This window comes from Equus caballus, chromosome 19 (assembly GCF_041296265.1).
Source record: "Equus caballus isolate H_3958 breed thoroughbred chromosome 19, TB-T2T, whole genome shotgun sequence".
Lineage (NCBI taxonomy): Eukaryota > Metazoa > Chordata > Mammalia > Perissodactyla > Equidae > Equus > Equus caballus.
This window is the reverse complement of record NC_091702.1, coordinates 27,206,802-27,226,526: the sequence shown is the minus strand read 5'-3', so window position 1 is coordinate 27,226,526 and position 19,725 is coordinate 27,206,802. Positions and strand designations below refer to the sequence as shown.

At 42.0% G+C, this 19,725-nt stretch overlaps 1 long non-coding RNA gene across 2 annotated transcripts in view; it reads right to left on the bottom strand.

The window, feature by feature from the left end:
- LOC138918965 (uncharacterized) overlaps positions 1-19,725 on the bottom strand; it is a 29,180-nt gene that overhangs the window by 4,418 nt on the left and 5,037 nt on the right. For both annotated transcript variants that reach the window (XR_011428767.1, XR_011428766.1), the window contains one exon: positions 21-86. This is a non-coding gene — a long non-coding RNA (uncharacterized lncRNA). The remainder of the gene's footprint in view (positions 1-20; positions 87-19,725) is intronic.

Genomic DNA, 19,725 nt, shown 5'->3' with positions numbered 1-19,725 from the left:
CAGGATGGAAGAGCAGTTACCTAAAGTTTCAAAGCTCCTTTCCTGGGTTGCTCATTTGTTGTAAGGGATCTGTATCAGTAGAGACACTGCAAACAAACATACAGGAGTAAATTAGAAAAAGGTGTCACTTCCTCCCAGTAGACAGAATCTTGTACCAAAGCATGCAGCTTGGTGAGTGGACTGGGGGTTGGGTTACATCCCCCATTTGTTCCCGGACCAGGGACTCTCCTGCAGTAAGCAACCTGCACAATTGTGTGCCACAGCCCTGTTCATGAACTGGAAACATCACCAAGTTGGGTCTGCCTCCAACTGAAAGGTATTTTTGACTCCTTGCCAACAGAGTATCCTTTGGTTGATAGATACACATAGGCACACATCTGATACATAACAGAGACAATGAGATGATTTCTAGAGTCCAGAGATAAAGGAAATATTTCCCCAGTTAAAAGGAAAATGGATACCCATCTCATGGATTATTGTAATGATTGAATGAGGTATATATGTCAAGCACAGAGCACAACACCTAGCATGAATCATTCAGCAAAATGTTGGTTCTCTGCCATTTTCCCCTACTAATACTGAAAGTATTTAGATAAAGCTGCTGTTACAGTGGTAATATTTTTTAATCCAACTCTTTCTTGCCATAAATCCCAAAGCCTTCATATTTCCCTACATAGAAACAAATTTTATTCTCTCCCCCACCTCCCTTCTCTGCACCAAGTACGTTTTAGAGCGGCAGGCAGCATGCCATAGACATTGAACCCATCTGGAAGAACGGCAAAATAGTTTTGTATGAAATGTTACTGTAAAACTCAAAGCCAGCTCTGACTTTACATTTTATAATGAAACTAAAATTTGGCCCACGTTTGCAAAAATTTTGCCAGCGTTTGCTCTGGGCCTGTGATTGTCATTAAACCATGGATTTGAACCTATCTCAAAGGCAAAAGATCCTAGATCTGCTGAGAGCCGGGCAGAAGTCAAGCGTATCTCCCAAATTCTTTGAACACCGACCCTGAAAAACATGAGAAGTTGATGCACGAGACAGTGCAGGAAAAATGTGCAGAGTCATGTCTTTCAATGAACTTGGGTCACAGTCCTTCCTGTCGTTCTTCTGTCTCTTCCAGATGAACTCCAGAGACAGAGGAGCTGCTTCTGGATCTTTACCATGGCTTGTGGGGCAGCCATGAGTTTCTCCTTCCCTATAGCTTTTTAGTTAAAAAATTGTCAATGTGTCGAGCATCCACCCGCCATATCTTGACCAAATTAAAAGGCAGTGAGAAGGCAGTCACGCTCTGTTAGTATTCCCAGTCTTGGCATTGATTACCAAGCTGGTGTGGAGTGACAGTGTTTTCAAAACACACTTCGTCCCCTCTCTAAGGCAGCTGCCATCCTCTCAGAACTTCAGAACCCTGGAATCTCTCAAGTGGACAAAGACCCCCAAGGTGTTCATATTTTAACAAAATATCACGGAGCCAGATTTTGCTGACCTGGTATAGCCTTAGCCAGGGGCAGTTTCTAGAAGATGAAACTCAAGGCAATGCTCTAACATGTGATATTTTAATAAATAAAAGTTTGTACAGATCAGAGAATTTCTATCATTGGGGCAAGTTTGAAAATAATGGGGGACTTTATAGGTACATAGGTCAGATACTAGAAGTAAGCAACTCAATCAAAATGAAAATGGGTACAAAACAAAAGAGATTACACATCTTAAAGCTAGGGAAATAAAAATAGGTTCTTTCAAGGTTAACAACAAGGTGGGGGAGAGGAAAGATAACAGAAAACAAGTTAAGAGTGTGCGTTCTCTTTGGGTTCCTCCCAGTTGTAACAACTCCACAGTTAAGTGGACCAGGTGAGACTAGATCCTGTAGGGTGCTGAGCTGGACAGAAACAGGGCCCTGGCTCTGCCTCCACCCTTTGACTCTTCACCAACATCCCACGCTCCCTGCATCTCATTGACTTTTTAGTACTCATAAAGGACACAAGTGCCTCTTTACAAACAACTCCAAATCCTCAAATCTTACCTTCACTCACAACCATCAGTAAATTAGTGGCCACTATCATGATGCTATTAAAAAAAAAACCTTGGGAGCTGGCTGGTGGTGTAGCAGTTAAGTTTGCACATTCTGCTTCAGCAGCCCAGCGTTTGCCCGTTCAGATCCTGGATGCGGACCTATGTACTGCTTGTCAAGCCATGCTGTGGCAGGTGCCCCACATATAAAGTAGAGGAAGATGGGCACAGATGTTAGCTCAAGGCCAGTATTCCTCAGCAAAAAGAGGAGGATAGGCAGCAGATGTTTCATCAGGGCTAATCTTCCTCAAAAAACAAAAAACCTTGGACCCGGCCGCATGGCCAAGTGGTTAAAGTCCCACGTGCCCAGGTTCATGGGTTCAGATCCCAGGCACGGACCTGCTCCACTCACTAGCCATGCTGTGGAGGTATCCCACATACAAAATAGAGGAAGTCTGGCACAGATGTTAGCTCAGGGCTAATCTTCCTCAGCAAATAAAAAAGAAAACCTCAAAAATAAATATATGAATAATCTTAACCAAATTTCATTGTTTGTATTGGACTTATCTCCTCTGCCATACTCCTAAAGCATGAAATCCAGCTCACTGCTTTCTAATTCACAGATCCTAGACCAGCACCTTAAATAAAGGAAATATGTCAACATTTATTCATCTATATACACTATATCCATATATTTTCCTAAGTTTAAAATTGTTACTTAGTTAAGAACAAAAGGATAGCCATTTGAAATGCAGAAGAGAATAGTTGCAGCATCATTCTGCTTTTCCCTGAGTGTATCTCTACATTCATTCACTCCACAACAACAGGCATGAGCTACTTGGCTAGATTTCCCAAGACACCAGAGCAAAGACAACATGATGTCTGCCCATCACAGTCCAGTTAGGGGGACAACAAAGTGAGCAAATTATAAAATAATGTTATAATGAGTAGTTTTGCCCCTAAAATGGTTCAGAAAGAGAGTGATGGTGGAATTCCATATCAGGAATTATCAATCAGCCTCCTCCTCAAGGTCCAGGGAACTTTGGGTTCCCAAGAGGGGAGATAAAATCCCAGAGATGAGGCTAAACATGAAAGTAGGCTTCATGACTCAGGGATTCTGTCTATCAGGTGAAATACTGATTCCCATGCACACGGCAGGTGCTCCATATTTGCTGCACAAAGGAAACTTGGGCCGGGACAGACAACTTTTGAGCTCTAAGCTCTTTGATTGGCTATGGAAGCATAAATGTGGAGGACACCTACTTTTTTTGAGAAACCATCCTGCTTCCCAGTTGCCTTCTCAGGGCAAAGGTAGCCCTCCCAAGAGGCAGGTAGGCCCAAAGAAATCTCATTGTGCCATCTGAGTTCCAAGAGAGACAGTCCACTAAAATATAAGCTAGGAGGATATAACACTGTTTGGATTATCGCTGCACTATTCCCAGGACCTAGACGACGTCTGACACAGAGTAAGCCCTGAAGAAAAGTTTGTTGAATGAATAAATAAATAATGAATCAAGAAAAGACCTAAAGCAATGATTCTAAAGAAGATACACCAAACAAACCAGAGGGTACGCAAAGTGAAGAGAGCCTTCTGTCTTCTCTCATCATATTGAAATGTACACCACCATCACCCTAAAAAAGGACCCTAGTCCAATAGTCCTTGGCCTTGACCCTTCTCCTTGGCGTGAAAGAGAAGACAAAGCAGAGCTCTCCCTAGAGATGGGAGTGTGTGCAATAAATTTGTTCTGAAAGTATGCTCAAAGTATTGCTGGGAATTCAGTAGAGAACAGGAGAACACACTTACTTCATTCAGCCTTAAGGTTAAAGAAGGCTTCTTGGAAGTGGGGCCATTTGAGCCATTTACATTCCATGAAAACCACAAAGCCTGACCCTCGGACGAACTTTGCACTTGGACTTAAAGAGGAAGGCAATGAGAATGATAACTTCATGTTTTCCTCCATGAGAAAAAGAACGAAGGAAAAGACAAACAGCAACAACAATCTCACAGACATCAAAGACTATTTCCTGGCAACATAACCCTTAACTTATTTATGCTGGGTAGCTTCTTCAACAGTTTAAGAGTAAAAAAAAAATTAAGAAGAAATCAAATATGGCAGAGAACACAGAATGAGAATTTACACCTGTAGGTTCATCGTGAAAGAACGAGAGATACTTTTCCCACCTCCATCTCAAGGGAGAGCAAGAATTTCAAGGATTTGTGACCAGCATGCCACTCCAAGTTGGAAGAGAGTTTTCAGAAGTTTAGGCTCCCAAAGGAAACAGCTGGATTATTCAAGAGGGGAAAAGCTCAGACGTTTCTAGAAGACATGACTCTATCCCAGTGGACCTTGATGCTGCATCCCACGTAGGACTGCTAATGAGGTGATATGGAGCCTGGGTCTAAATCCTGGGCCCTGTGGCCCAGGAAGGATCAAAGATCCCTGTGGCCGAGTTGGACATGAAGAGTGTGGCACCCAATCCACCAGCTTTTCAGTGAGCCCCATCAGCAGCAAGACCAGAGGGCCATTGTTAGATTTTCTGGAAGGTACAAGACCCTCAGTTTCCTAGAATGACCAAAGGAAGTTGCAAGGCAAAAATGGATGAGATTAAATTTCCATCAACCTTGCAGGAGAGAGGAGGGAACAGCCAGATTTATTTGAAGATGAAGAAATAAAACACTTCCTGCTCCCAGAGCTGAGGAGCAAATTCGTATTTATTTTCTAAGTTGGACCAAAGTTCAAAAATAAAACCTTTTAAAAAGTAAAACCAAGCCCCTAGATCTTTCTAAATGAACAGCAGAAATCCACATGCTGCAGGGTACCCATATCTACCTCAACCACAGCAAGTGAACTGGAAAACCAGCCAAGCTTGATACATTCATCCAATTTCTAACCTTCCCGGAGCTTGAAGAACGTCTGTCTCAAGTAGTTGTAGTTACTAGCCTGAGATGACCCAAGGACTTCCTCCTTCTAACAGCTATTCAAAAAGAGGGAGAAAGAATTCACTCACTCAAATTCTTTCCTTGACTAATCATCCATTTCACTAAATAAGTAACAACAGAATGGCTAATGTTTACACGGCACTAATGTTACATATCAGTGTTAAAACTCATGTTTTCTTTTGTATTTTTTCCACAGAATATATTAACAATGTCTGAGGGAAGCAAGAATTTAGTAGGGCGTTTCAGTTTTCTAGATAGCAGGCATTCACGGGTTCCTCAGTGGTCCATACAAGGCAGAATTTCTCGCTTGTTGTGTTTGAGAGAAAAAAAGCATTTTTGAATCAAACCAGAGGGGAAACTGTGAAATGAATTCCTATGACACACGAGCAAGCAAGCACATCTAAGTAGGTTTTGTTATGCCTTAGCATTCAAGGGGTGGGGAAAAAAATAAAAAGTATCCAATTGTTACATCAAGACTTCTCAGCTCCCTGTCCTGTAGTCAATTTGCCAAATGCCTTTTTTCTTCTCTAATCCCATTTCTCAATATCTCATAACTCAAACCTGATTGATCACTTGGTCACATCAGCCTGAACTCATTAGGCCAATTAAATTAGAACGTATGCAGTAGAGAATCAGGCTTGCCTAGTTTTGACAGTGCCATCCACAACTGGGCTTCAAAACGTTCCACGACACAGTCTCATTCCAAGCGCTGTGATCGTGCATGGGTGGTTTGATTCTTATTAAAGGGGAACACATGGCCACTCAGAAGGACTTCTCAGAAGGCTATGGAGGAAAAAAAGGTAGTAAAAACCAGAGCAATTTGACAAAAATAGGATGCATTGCGACCCAAACTCTGAGACAGTTCACACATATGGTGCCAAATTTTAAACATGAAGAAATGAATGCTGTCTTGACAGCTGGGTCCTGTTAGGACAGCGACCCCCGGAGAGCCCTTCTTTCCTGGTGAATGTCTAGAGAGGAGCATCGCTCTGAGGAAGGCTCCTATGGATTCACTGGCAAGGTTGTGCACGATTCTGCCAGGCATCCACCGAGGGCAGGACACGGGGCTAAGATCCTGCCATGTCCTCGAGGCACAGGGTGCCCTGGTGACGGGTTGAATCAACCTGCAGGAAGTGGGGGGGGGTGCTTTCCCTAACTGGTGCAAAGAGGGGGCACATTGATGCCATTTGTCCGGAAGGGGTACATTTCCTTACCTGCAAAGAGGCACCATATACGCTAACAGTTTGGAGCTGGGTAATAAATGGGTTGGATCATGATTTATAGTCCAGAAACCTAACAACACTGAGACTAGAAGAACTCTCACTTTGAGGAGGTCTCTTGAATTCACTTCAGCCCTTAAAGGGTCTCTGCCCCACCCATCTGCAGCCCTGGAATATTGCAGCTCTTAGGAAAAGCCCAGCAGAGATTTGATGCCAGCGCTCGGTTTCCTTCAGGATAGGGTAGGAGTGTAGAGAAGAGAGGGGAGGGGCTGACACGTTTTGTGTCTAAACTTTAGCACATTTGGGGGCAGGGACTATGTCTTACTATCATATTCCTAGGACCATGCACTCAATAAATCCATGCAGAAGGCATGCGTTTAAATCCATTTTATTCTTTCATCTTGCTCGTGTTTTCAGTAAAAGAGAGATGGTCAAAATCTATCCTTACTTTTTATACCCACAAAATTCAATCCTATGTTAACTTGGCAAATAAGGCAGCTTTATGAACATTTTTCAAAATCTGTTCAAGGATCATGGGACCTTAGAGTGAAGAGTGCCTTAGTCCAACCTGCTTAGTTGCAAACGAGGCAACAGGGGTCTAGAGAGTTGAAGTGACTTGTGGTGGGTTACACGACCAGATGGAGGCAAAGCCAGACAGACCAGAGCTCAGGACATCAGACCCCAAGCCCAGAGTCTTTCTCAGATGCTTCTGTGACTAAGAGAGCAGGTGCATGTACCTCTAACGTAAGGTTGTCCCCTATCTTAGGCATCAAGTATCTCACGCGCTGAGAAGGGCTTACACCACGCCTGTGGCCCCTTTGCAGCCACCATTCCCATTCTCCTAGTGCTGCCTCTGACATTGCCCAAGCAGCTGTATATTCTTGTACTCCACATACACCACTAGACTCATAAATGGGAATTAGACATCAGCCCATAACATGTACATATACGGGCCCCCCAAAAACTACCAACTACGAGCCTGTCATTTTTAATCCTTTGCAAATTGAGCCATGGAATAAAAAATAAATAAATGATTACTGCAAGACCATAGAGCAGGGGAATGTGTCATATACCATCCTTGAACATTGGAAGGGCTAGGCCAGAGCAGCAATAAACCCGGAAGCCCCCACAGAGTCACAGAACAGTGGTCTGGCTTTGTAAACATCACACATCAGACACACACAGGATAAGGCAGTCAGGATGAGACAAGAGTAACCTGGAAGAAGTGCTTACTCATCATCTAATTACTGTCTTGGAGAAAGCATTCCAGTGGCTGCTACTAAACAGAATGGAAATCGTTCCCAAGGATCACTGGATTCAAGTCAACCAGCGGAACAGCATGAGAAAGGGTATTTGGTCTGGAGAACAATTACAGATTTTTTAAGCTCCATTTCTAATAACTGGAATGGCACATGTTGCTGATAATTCAATAGAAAAGAATACGTGAAGGTCATTATAATAACTGGAGCAGTTTAGACAAATAATAACAAACCATTCCTTCCTCAGGCACAAGAAGCCGACTGCTTGAATGTGGTGGGAAAGCAAAAATTCAGAACCTCAATCACAAGGTGCCACACAGGCATTTCTGGCTCAGGACGAACTTGAAAAATAGAATAAAGAAAAATCTACAATGAGCACAGATTTATGAGCTCAAAATGTCCATTTACCCTCAAAAAGCCTTCTGAAAATACATTCTCATCATATTTTAGACAACATAATGTTCTATCTCCTATATCTAGAAAGTTCAAACTGGACCAACCACCTATGAAGGAAAAAACTCATTTTATTATACCTTGATACCTTTGTGGTTCTATTCAATATTTTCTCAACTGAGAATACTCAGTACCTTGTATTGATCATCATTTCATATTTATCGAGCGCCAGTGCGCAAGATGCTGCACAGAAGACATGATGAAAACTAAATTGGCAAAGTGGTCTAGAGGATAGCGCAGTTATCCAGGGAATCTGGGCATCTTTCTAGAAGTGGAAGCATTTCCATCATCAGGGTTCCAAACATAAATTACTTGTGTCGATGTCTTGAGATTATACAAGAGGAAAGAAGCGGAGGATCTGGAAGAAAGCTTTGTAAATAGCTGTCTAGAACATCTCAGTTGAGGAATAGTCTACAAAATACCTGACCAATACTCCCCAAAATGGTTAAGATCTTCAAAAGCCAGGAAAATCTGAGAAAGTGTCACAGCCAAGAGGAGACTCAGGAGATATGGCTAATGAATGCACTGTAGTATCCTGGATGGGATTCTGGAAGGGAAAAAGGACATTAAGAAAAACTTAAGAAACTTTGAATAAAGTGTGGACTTTAGCTAAATGTAATGTATCAATGGGGTGGGCCTGGTGGCATAATGGTTAGGGATGCTTGCTCCACTTTGGTGGCCCTGGGTTCGCAGGTTCGGATCCCAGGTGCAGACCTAGCACCGCTCATCACGCCACAGTGTGGCGACATCCCACATGAAATAGAAGACGATTGACACAAATATTAGCTCAGCAACAATCTTTCTCAAGTAAAAAGAGGAAGGTCAGCAACAGATGTTAGCTCAGGGTTAATCTTCCTCACACACACACAAAAAGTAATGCATCAACATTGGTTCAAATATGCCATACTAATGTCAGACTCTAATAATAGGGAAAACTGGGCAATGTATTTATAGGAACCCCTGTACTATTGTTTCATTTTTTTCTGTATTTTTCTAAAACTACTCCAAAATAAAATTTATTTTAAAAAATAAAAAGGAAGTTGGCTGTGGCAAAAAAAAAAAAAAACAGCCTAAGAGGCGGGTATGAAAAGAAAGTAGAAATTAGCCAAAAGTAAGAGTTTTCAACTCAGTGGAGATGGAGTGAAGCGATGGGTAAAAAAAAAAAGTCAAAATTCATCTCTAAATGCCAAGGAGAACTGGTTGGAACAATGTGTTAAGAATAGCTGGGAGATATTCATAAGCACAATTAGCACCTTGACTGACTGGGAGCCAAAAATAAGGCAGCTGTAGGAGAGCAAGCAGGCCAGGATCATAAACAGGTCCCTCGATGGCATCCAAAAGGAGGCAAGGCGACCAACGAGAGGAAAGGGTTAGGTCAACAGAGCCCAGGTTGGTAACAAGAACGCCTACCTTATGATCTCCCCAGTGTTTCTAATTAGGAGGAGGAACTGAATTTCTTTCTCTATAAAACTGTCATGTTGACATTTTTGTCACTTTTGTAAAGGTTTTTTCTTTCTAGAGACAGGCAGCCCAGGCTTCTCACTCCCTCGAATATGGCCTCGTAGGAAAGGACCTGAAAACAACGCCTCTCCAGGCTGGGGCTGACCAGCCTTCCCTTTCAGCAGCAGATTCTTTATTTGGAGGGACTGAATCATCATCCATTTCTCACTTTTCTCACCAGCCGAGTATTTTTAACTTACTGTCAGCAATGAAGTGAACAGAGAGCCTATAAGGAAAACGATAGTCCATTTTTCACTTTTCTGCTTTTGGCTGCTGAATCCAGGAATGCGTTACAGCAAAAGAAGGGTCTTCTATGTAAAAATAATTTGGTTTAACATTTTTCTTCATTTCGTCAAATGCCCAAAGCAAGTCTCTGCTACCTAAACAGGGACCACTCCTTACCTGGAGGCAGCCTCTCTGTACTACCCTAAGTACAGAAACTGTGTGCCACAGCCTTGAGCTCCCCAGTGGTCACCAGGAATAGAAAGGTCGTAGAGACGCATCCCGCTCCTATACCAGAAGGGCCTGAGCCAGAAGGTGAGGCTCTGTGGGCTTGTTGTACTAGACCTCAAAGATCTGGGATGGGAAAGAGACGAAGCTTGAACTGCTGATTCAGAGCCGCTGGACACATGGATACTCAACTTCATGAAAACAGTTTGTTCCAACATGGAAAAGAAACTGTCAGGGGTCCCTTAGATTCTTAGGTCTAAACTGAGAAAACAGAAGTAGGGAGGTCAAAGCAATTGATTGAATAAGAGGAGAGTGGCATTTTCTCATCTGAGTAAGTGGGTAAAATGTCAATTAAAAACATTTAAGCAAGATTTTTGTTTCTCCTTTTTTTTGTTTATTTGCATGATAGATAGAGAATGGATTTCACAATCAGGGACAGAAAAGAATATGGCAATGACTGAATACTGCAGAATGATGAAATTCAGATAATGTCGTTCTGTGTAGTGCAGTGAAAAACAGAAGGAATAAATTATTCCTTGGAAGAGGAACGCCAGGGGAAATACCAAACCAATTAAGATAATGATGAGCAGATATGCTGACTGAGCTCATACTCCATGCCCAGAACTATGGGCACCAAGGACAGAGGAGGGAAGTGAGGGTGAGAAAGGGTCACCTAAAAGAAGAGGTGATAGAGTGACGGGCTAAAGGCAGAAAGGCTTGAAGACAAGCCCTGGGGAAGGTCTGACAATGGAGGCAAGTGATAGTCAGTGCAGAGGGAAATGGTGCAACCTGACCTATGCGAGTTTGAAGACGAGCCCAAAGTATCTGGTCTGTCCTCAGTCTTTGGAGACGTATTGGATGGCAAAACCAAACTCAAGTCTATAAAAGGAAAGTAAATAATTATAGTAAAGACTTATATATAGCAATTGCTACATGCCAGACACATGTAAATGTACCGACTCAATGCTTACAAGAATCCTCTGAGGTAGGGACTTGATCGTCCCTATTTTATAGGTGAGGAGACTGAGGCACAAAGCAGTCAGGGGACTTGCCCAAGTTTACACAGGGGATGCTAACAGCCATCATATGCTGATTCACATCACACGGAAGCTGCTGCCACCAGGAAAGAATGTGCATTCAGCTCAGAACTGTGTCGTGATCAAAAATAATTGTTTTAAAGTGAACTGTTTGGGACCATGTTGCTTTTCCATATTTGTCCTTTCACTCAACAATGCCACAAATATCTGTTGAATACATACTATGCATCATGCACTACGCAGGATTGGAGGATATAAAACACTAAAAAATCCACATCTCCCTGAGCGTACATTCTGGGGAAGGGCAATAGACAAATAAAGTAAATAAGAGTAATGCATAGTATATTATATGGTAACATGTATGGTGGAGACAAAGCATGAAAAAAGAACAGAGTGGCGGCTAAAATTTGCAATAGTGTGGTCATAGGTCTCACTGAGACATAAAGGAGGTGAAGGAGCAAGCCACACAGATATTTTGGGGGGAAAGCATTTCAAGCAGAAGGAACAGCAAGCGTAAATAACCTCAGGCAAGAATGGGACAAAACGTCTGTGGGGTTTTTGTGGCCAGAATGGATTTATCTTTAAGTCCCTTGGCTAAGCCTCAAAATGTTTTTTTGCTCCACACATGAGTACAAGCAGTCTCTGAATTACATGCACTTCACATATCACTCCTCTGCCTGGAAGGATTTCCCTTTGTATATCACCCTTCCAGAAATAACTCGAAGGCTAACGACTCCTCCCAGATTCTTCCTTCATCTCTTGCTAGAAGTAGTACATGCCTTTTCCAAAAATCCTTAGGGTATTTGCCACTTCCCACCTTGCTTTTAATTAGCTACTTTTATGCCTTGTCTCCCTCTAAATTGTACCTTCATTGATGGCAGGAATTGGACCAGGTTCATTGTTTATTCTCTGCAGACTTCACCTTGCTCACAGTAAGTGTTCAATAAATATCTGTTGAGAAGGTTTGAGGGTGTGTTTTCTATTCAATTAAGCTCCAAATTAGAATATCATTAACACAATCTATGTTTTATTAAAATGAGGAAACATTTTTAACCATACTTTCTTGAATTTCTAGCTGCTTAACGCTCACAAAGGTTTTCACCAAAATATGGCAACTCGTCAATATATAAAGTTTCAAGCTAATATTTTAAGCTCCAATGATCTTAAGGATTTTTCCCACACAAACATAAACAGAAAGGAAAAGATTAGGTTCAACAACTTTGCTGTATATAAGTAAAAATGGCAGATTGCAAATTTATCTTTGTTCATGTAGTCAAAAAATAAAAAAGAATAACATTAAGTATCTCATGTAGGTAAAACATTTAAAAACTAGGCTGAATTTCCATTTTTGCTCAATCTGGCATTGACCAGTGGTTTACACCCTATTATTTCCTGACTGAAAAATTCATTACATAAGATGTCTTTTTGTGAGGGAACTATAAACTCTGACAAGGGATTCTTAAGATATTACAGCTGATTAGTCACTACGACACAGCGTTCAAAAATCGAGATGTAGAGAGACAGAGTACTACAGAATTTAAAATAATTTGCTCTGAATTTCTCCTTCTTCGTCTGGAGTACAGAATGGTCTACAATGTCATGGAACTGATTTGAAATTGACCAGGCAGACATTTCAGCCTCCTTGGTTATTATTACTTCTAAAAGAATAGAAAATAAGTGGAAAAATCAATGAGAGAAGTAAACTTGTTTTGGGGAAACAAGCTCCTTATTTGGAATTGTTTCCTCCTTCTGTGCCTCTGTGGAGCGACTTTAGGTGACACCTGGCTGGGGTGTGTGGGCCTCTATGAAAGAGACTCACCTGGGGAACCTGGCCCTTGGCTTGAGGAAGGCTGGTCTACAGACCCCCGTCTAGTGTCCAACTTGACAGCAGATGAGCTACTGCTGATGCTAGGACTGGACAGCTCGGAAGGCTGCTGCTCACTGACCCACAGATTCACCAGGACTTTGTAGCTTTTGCAGAAGGGCTGAGAGGGAAAAGCAGCAGCAAAATTCTAGCCTCAGACCCTAGAAATTGCGCAGCCCCAAGGAAACACACTTTAATACTCTCTGGATCATCCTGAGTTTCAAAATATGAGCCTCTTTGAGTAGAAACTATTTCCTCTTTTCCTCTTCTCTTTTCCTAACTCAGGATTATCCTTCCTTCCAAATCATAACAGCATCACTTCCTCAATTGTCTTGGAAACAATTTTTTGCCCAAAGCCAATTCTAGCTGTCATTCTCACCACCCACAATCATGGAGCACCTACCATGTGACTCCCTGTGCCAGGTTTGGAAGACAGAATGCTGAGCAGACAGACATGGTCCTCATATTCATTAAGTATAGAAGGAAAGAATGAGGGCCCTGAGTGTAGGGAACGATGACCCTTGATCAACTTCCTGATACAAAATGGCATGTTTAAGAACATATCACACATTGAAGGACCTTGGTGAGCATGGCTAGAAAGAGGAGTCCTCAGGGAGAGGCATGTCTATGTCAGAATCACAAGAGGAGGTTTGTCAAGCTCCATGAGCCCAACAGCCCCCACCCCTCCCACCTCCACCCTAATTCCAGTGCTAACCTCACCACATCCTCTCCTGCCTGAGATAATGGCAACATTTGTATTTTCCCTTCTCAGCAATCCTATTTTTCCCCTGCAGTCTATAGGGGGTAAGTGGAGCTGAGAGTGCGAAAAATAGAGTACATTTTTGGCTTTGCATTTCCAAAATTGATTCGTGACATTAGCAGAGGCAGGCCCTTAAGGAGGGGAAAAAAAAAAAGCTTTTGGAGATTCTGAAGATTTGGCTTTGAATATCAAAAGCTAAATCCTGCGGGACTCAGAACAAAGCATTCATGGAGTGGGAAATCTTTAAGAGGGAACTGGATGTCCGAAGAGCATTTTTCCCACCACTTGGATAAAAGACAAGTTTGAAGGGCTCACAGGCTGTGAGGACCTGAAGGGTGGCTTGGCACGTTGCCCCCCTCTGGATTGAAACTGGAGGACCACAGTTGTGTCCACACCAGGAGTCAGGGTGAGAGTGGGGGATCTCAGAGCAGAAGAGGCTCTGAGATTTCCTGGCTTCCCACAATGTGCCTTAAACACTTCACGGCTCACAGAAAAGTCCCGAGTCCAACATGATGCCAAGCTGCTTGTTCAAAGGACAGAAGGAAGAACGTAAGCAGCAGAGCCCCAGGGCAGTCCCCAACGTGGTGGCTTCCACAGTGTGGTCCATGGAAAGTTCCTAAGGAGGTACACCGTCTCCTTTCCTCAAAGAAAACAGTCACAGAAGTGGCTGAGAAAAGGGGTGATTTCTCATAGTTCTAGGGCAGAGGATATAGGTTGCATAAACCCTTCATTTGCTACAATAAATAATTCATAGCATTTTTTAACAGAGTTACTAATAGGAGTGAAACTAAATAATGGTTGTGTCCACACCAGAGAAGAAAATATCGCATGTCTACTTGCTGTGTTGGCCACAGGGAGATTGCAGAGCATAGCTCTTTGGGAACCCAAAGAACAAATGGAAGGAGACCCCACTGTGGGAACCAGAGAGACGAGAGGAGGCAGGGGAACCTGATGCCCTTTCCTCGTGCCATGCTAGTCTGCCGGAAATTCAGGGAAAGCAAAAAGAAAGGGGGGAAAATTCTAATTAGACTGAATTTGAAACCAAAAGAGACAAAGATTTAAACTAGAAGTGAATGTTGTTGAAGTGACAGCATAAAGTTTTCCATTAAAAGCAGAAATAGGGACTAGAGCATTAAGTTGAGTTATAAACAAAGGAAGTTTCAGCTTTGCCCATCCAAGCTTGCGGACTATTGTTACTTATAAAACTCATACCTTTTATAACTGGCACCAAAGAACAGATACTCCCAAAGGAAATTTATTAACAGTGCATGGCAGGTTCAGACCGAATTCTAAGAGACACACCATAAATCCAAATTATCTTCCTTCTTGACACTTCTTTGGAAAAATCACGGTAAATTTATGTACAAAGAGAGCAATGGACAACCCACTCAAGCAGTTCATAATAAGAAACTAGAGGGGCTGGCCTGGTGGTGCAGTGGTTAAGTTCGCAGGTTCCGCTTTCGCAGCCCGGGGTTTTCCTGTTCAGATCGCAGGTGCGGACCTACACACTGCTTGTCAAGCCATGCTGTGGCAGGCGTCCCACATACAAAGTGGAGGAAGATGGACATGGATGTTAGCTCAGGGCCAGTCTTCCTCAGCAAAAAGAGGAGGATTGGTGGCAGACGTTAGCTCAGGGCTAATCTTCCTCAAAAATAAATAAATAAATAAATAGATAAATAAAAGAAACTAGAGTGATTAATTAATTCAGTCAAAATTCACTGCAGAATCTTTCTTACTGTAATTTTTTGTTACAAATGAATAATTCATAGCAATTTCTAGTAGAGTTACTAATAGGAATGTTAGAAACTATATAATAGTTGTGTCCATATTGGAAGAGGCAATGTCCTGTGTCTATTCACATGTTACCTGTGACACATGTCACAGGGAGCCTGTAGAAGGCAGTGGTCAGAGTGTGGGCTCTGGAGCCAGGGAGCCCGAGCTCCGATTCCTATTCTGCACGGACATGGACAACAACAGGTGTGCATCTCAGGTGCATTAATTGTGGTAAGTGGAAGAAGATGGACTCAAAAGGCTACATACTATATGATTCCATTTATATGACATTCTGGAAAAGGCAAGAATTATAGGAGCAAAAACAGATCTGTGGTTGCTGGACCTGGGGGCGGGAGTAGAGTTTGACTAGAAAGGGGCCTGGAGAATTTGCAGGGGGACGGTGATGGAACGCTTCTCTATCTATTTGGTACTTGTTGTTTGTTAAAACTCATAGAAATGTATACCAAAAAGAGCAAATTTTACTGGATGTAAATTTAAAAACATGTACTTTAAAAAAATCCTTGTTTTGCCACTTAACGACTGAATGATCTGTTCTGGTTACTAAATCTTTTTGTTCTTTAGTTTCCCTACCTCAAAGATAGGTAAAAGCACCTTCCTCATAGGAGTTTTAGTTGGATTAAATGAGTTTGTGTAAATAAGGCCCTTAGAACAGAGTCTGCCACACCTGAAGGCCTTAGGAAGTAATGGTCATCATCATCACCATCACCGCCATCATCATGGTCTATGCCAGGTGTAGTGGATTCTGTGATGCTCTGCCCAGATCCCCTCTTTGCCATGCACCCATCCCCTAGATGCTGGGAAGATTGCCTGCTGCACCCTCTCAGCTCCTTTCCTCAATAGCTGCTCTCCTATACAGGCCTGCCAGCCAGTCATTGGCTGGTGGTGGCCCCTAGGTATAACCTTCGGTTGACATAGAGATCCAAATGCCCAGCTTGTCAAAATTGAGGACAACCCTGAAGACCTATCCTAGCTCCAGAACTCCCTGTAGGCTTGGTTTTGGCCTCAACTGCAACCACATTGTGGGTCAAACACTGCTCATCTGTGACATCTTCTTCGTAGGCAGTAAAGAAAATAAATGTGCAGACTCTGCAGCCAGATCGCCTGGGTTCATTTCCTGACTTGGCTACGACCACGGGATCTTGGAAGTCACTTACCTCCTCCATGGCTAGGTTTCTTCGTGGGGTCCTGGCAGGGAGAAAATGACCTAATATCGGAGCATTCTGAACAGAACCCGGCACGCTGCAAATCTGAATTGCTAACTGCTGTTTTTACCTGGGTCACAGTGATCCAGCCTGCATCTGAATTTCTGTGACCATCATTATCTGATCATTCATTTTTGCTTAGCTTATTCCACAATATTATTTATATTTTTAATCTGTATTTATGTTTTTCTGTTGCTTCATCTCTACCAGAAGTGAATATTAATCTTACTTCTTTCAGTTTATAAAACAGGGATTCAGAGAAATTACATGATTTGCCCAAGATCACACAGCCAGACAGTGTTACGCCAATTTGTTCTCACAACTTGAGCTTTTCCCATTACACCACACCAGTTATACAAAGAGCTGTTGAAAAAGCTGCTCCTTCTACATATTTATTTATTTAAGTTTATGTGCTATGTAAAATATAGGTCTTAATAATGAGATAGTAATTATGTACAAGTTGAAAGAATATTAAAGGGTGACAGTCCAACACCTCTCCCTCATTCTAGAAGATTCTATATTTCTGACAAGACTTTGGTTGTCTGGCCTCTGAATATTCTCAGTGACAAGGAACTCACAGCTTCCTGAGGCAGCTTGGTTTTTGTGACGCTCTCTCCATCAGAAGGGAACTATGTTGAGCCACTTTTCCTAGCTATCACTTTCCCTCATTGGTCCTAGTTCTGCCTGTGGAGCCACACCAAATAAAATAAATCTTTCATCATATACTAGCCCTCCAGATACTTCAAAACAGTTATTATATTCCCATTCTTGTTTCCAAGCTAAATAATGCAGATGTCTTCCACCAACTCTCGCATCACAAAGCTTTCAGTCACCTCTCCTTCCTGTGTACATTCCTCTGGACATACTCCAGTTTACGAGCATCCTGAAATGTAATACCTGAATCTAAACACAGATTCCCATCTCTGAATTGAGCAAGTCAGGAAAAAAATGAAACTAAAACCTTCATTGATGTAAATACTATGCTTTCATTAATTCGGCCAAGAAATCCTACCTTTTTTGGAAGTCATGTCACCCTAGGGACTCATATGGAACTTACTCTCAACTGGACTCACCAAATATTTGTTCTAAATCTCCTTCTCCATTTCCACCATATCCTATCATTATGCTCTTTCATTATAATTATCCCTATTCTACTGTTTTACATATAGTTCCAGCTCAAGAATTAAAAGTATTGAACATTACACTAAGGGCCAAAAAGGGCCTTTGGGTAGAATTCACAGGATCTTCTTCAGACCAGGCCTGAGGACTGTGAACTACCCAGAGAGAAGACACAGCCTGTGCACAGAGTCTAATGAGAACAGGGCACATCTGAAAAACTAAAACAAATCTGTATGCTGGAAGGAAAAAGTGCAGGGGGAGAGGAGCGAAGAAGTTCGAAGCTAGAAAGTGATAAAAGGGGCTAGACCTTGAAGTGATGTTAGGGAATTTGGACTGCATTCTGGGGGCAATGGGGAGCCATTGACAGATGTTAACTTAAGAGTGACACAATTGAATTTGCATTTGACAAAGATCATAGGTGAAGCCTGTTTTGGGGACTCCTGCCATGACAGGGAAGTGGGAATCGTTGACCTCACTGGTCTTTTCCAATGCAAAGAGTCTATAGTTCCATTGCTTGGCCAAGCAAGAAACCCAAAGCAAGATTAGCTTCTCCTGGGAAGATTTGCACTTTCCCTTTCCTCATAAAATTATCTAGACTGATCACTCCCGCTGGATGTGCACGTATGCATGTGTGTGTGTATTTGGGGGTGAGGAGGGTTAGTGTAGCCAACATCACAGTATCCTAGCACCCTTGTGTGTCACGGTAGAATAGATTCTCACTGTCACTGACGTTCTTGTTGCTCAACAAGCCAGGCTGGCAAGAAGTGAAACCATCAGTGAGCTTAATTCATAAACTGCGAAACACACAAGCCGCGACTACCAATATCAAAAGAATCAAGGAAGTGACAAAAGGCTGACAGAGACTTGATTAAAATTTCATTTTTACCAAGCATCATGGTGTCAAAAAAATGTAAGAGATGATTAGGTGGTAAATTCAGGATTTCTTATGTCACTTGTTAAGAAAAGTTATGCATAACTTGTAAACAAGATCAAGAAGATGAGTGCACATTGTTTCAATGTCCCTCTGAAACAGTGCTGAACAGTCCAACTCAAGGATTACTGAATTTTCTAAAATAATCTACCAGTGCTTGCCTTTGCTATTTAAAATCTAAATTAAAGGCTCAAGCCTCTGTGAAGTTACGTGTTATCTTGTAGACTTGTGTCTGGTACAGAAACAGTATTTTCTGTCCAAGAGAAAAAATAACCCCAAATGTTAAGGTTTAGCGTACTGTTGGAGATTAACCAGTTCGCGCCTCGTGTGGCAATCTAATTAAGCATTCCCTGATTGCATTGCCTTTAAATACCCAGCTCCTCCGATGCTTTTTGAATCAGCTTTCTGATTTTATTGTTTTCCTCATTAACTAATGAGTTGGATAACATCTTTGGCATGCGTTCATTCTAGATTGGTATGAAAGGCATGTTTTAGCTTTTTGAAAATTATACTTTGACATTCTTAGCACTAAATAATTTAGTATAATTCTTCACTGTACCTGCTCTTGCTGCTGGATTTTAAGGTCCCAGTGTTAGGGAGTGATCTTTTTTCATAGCGGGTCTTTTGACAACACGTATGAACAAATATTTATAGCTGGGGCAGAAGGAAAGCAAATATGTATCTTTTCCTTTTGACCACTTCCCTCCTCCATTTTTACAGCTGAAAATTCTCCCAAGGCAAAAAAATATTTCATAGAGACATCTTCCAAGTTGTGAGGGAATTCTTGTCCATTTCAACAATTGGAATATACCTTTGAAACCAAATCAGAATGCCCCTTACTGCTTTATCGGTGTGTTGGGGTCAGAGTCGCCCCTCGTGTTCAGTCCCACAATCTTATACCTACAGGTGTCTTACCCTGTGCAACAAACATGCCTGCAAGCAGGTGCTGGTATAAGACTGTTAGTTCAGTGGGGGTTTCTTACAGATACATGAAAACCAACAAGAAAAATAAAAGACTGAATTGCGGAAAATTTTCTCAAAACCTAACTTAATAGCCAAAAAAACCCAAAGCTGTTGCTTCATTTCCTATGGAGATTTATTATGCTTTCCAATGAAAATAAATAGTGGTATATATATTTATGACTATCACCTGAATTTCTCATCCACTTCGAGCCTGCTGTTTC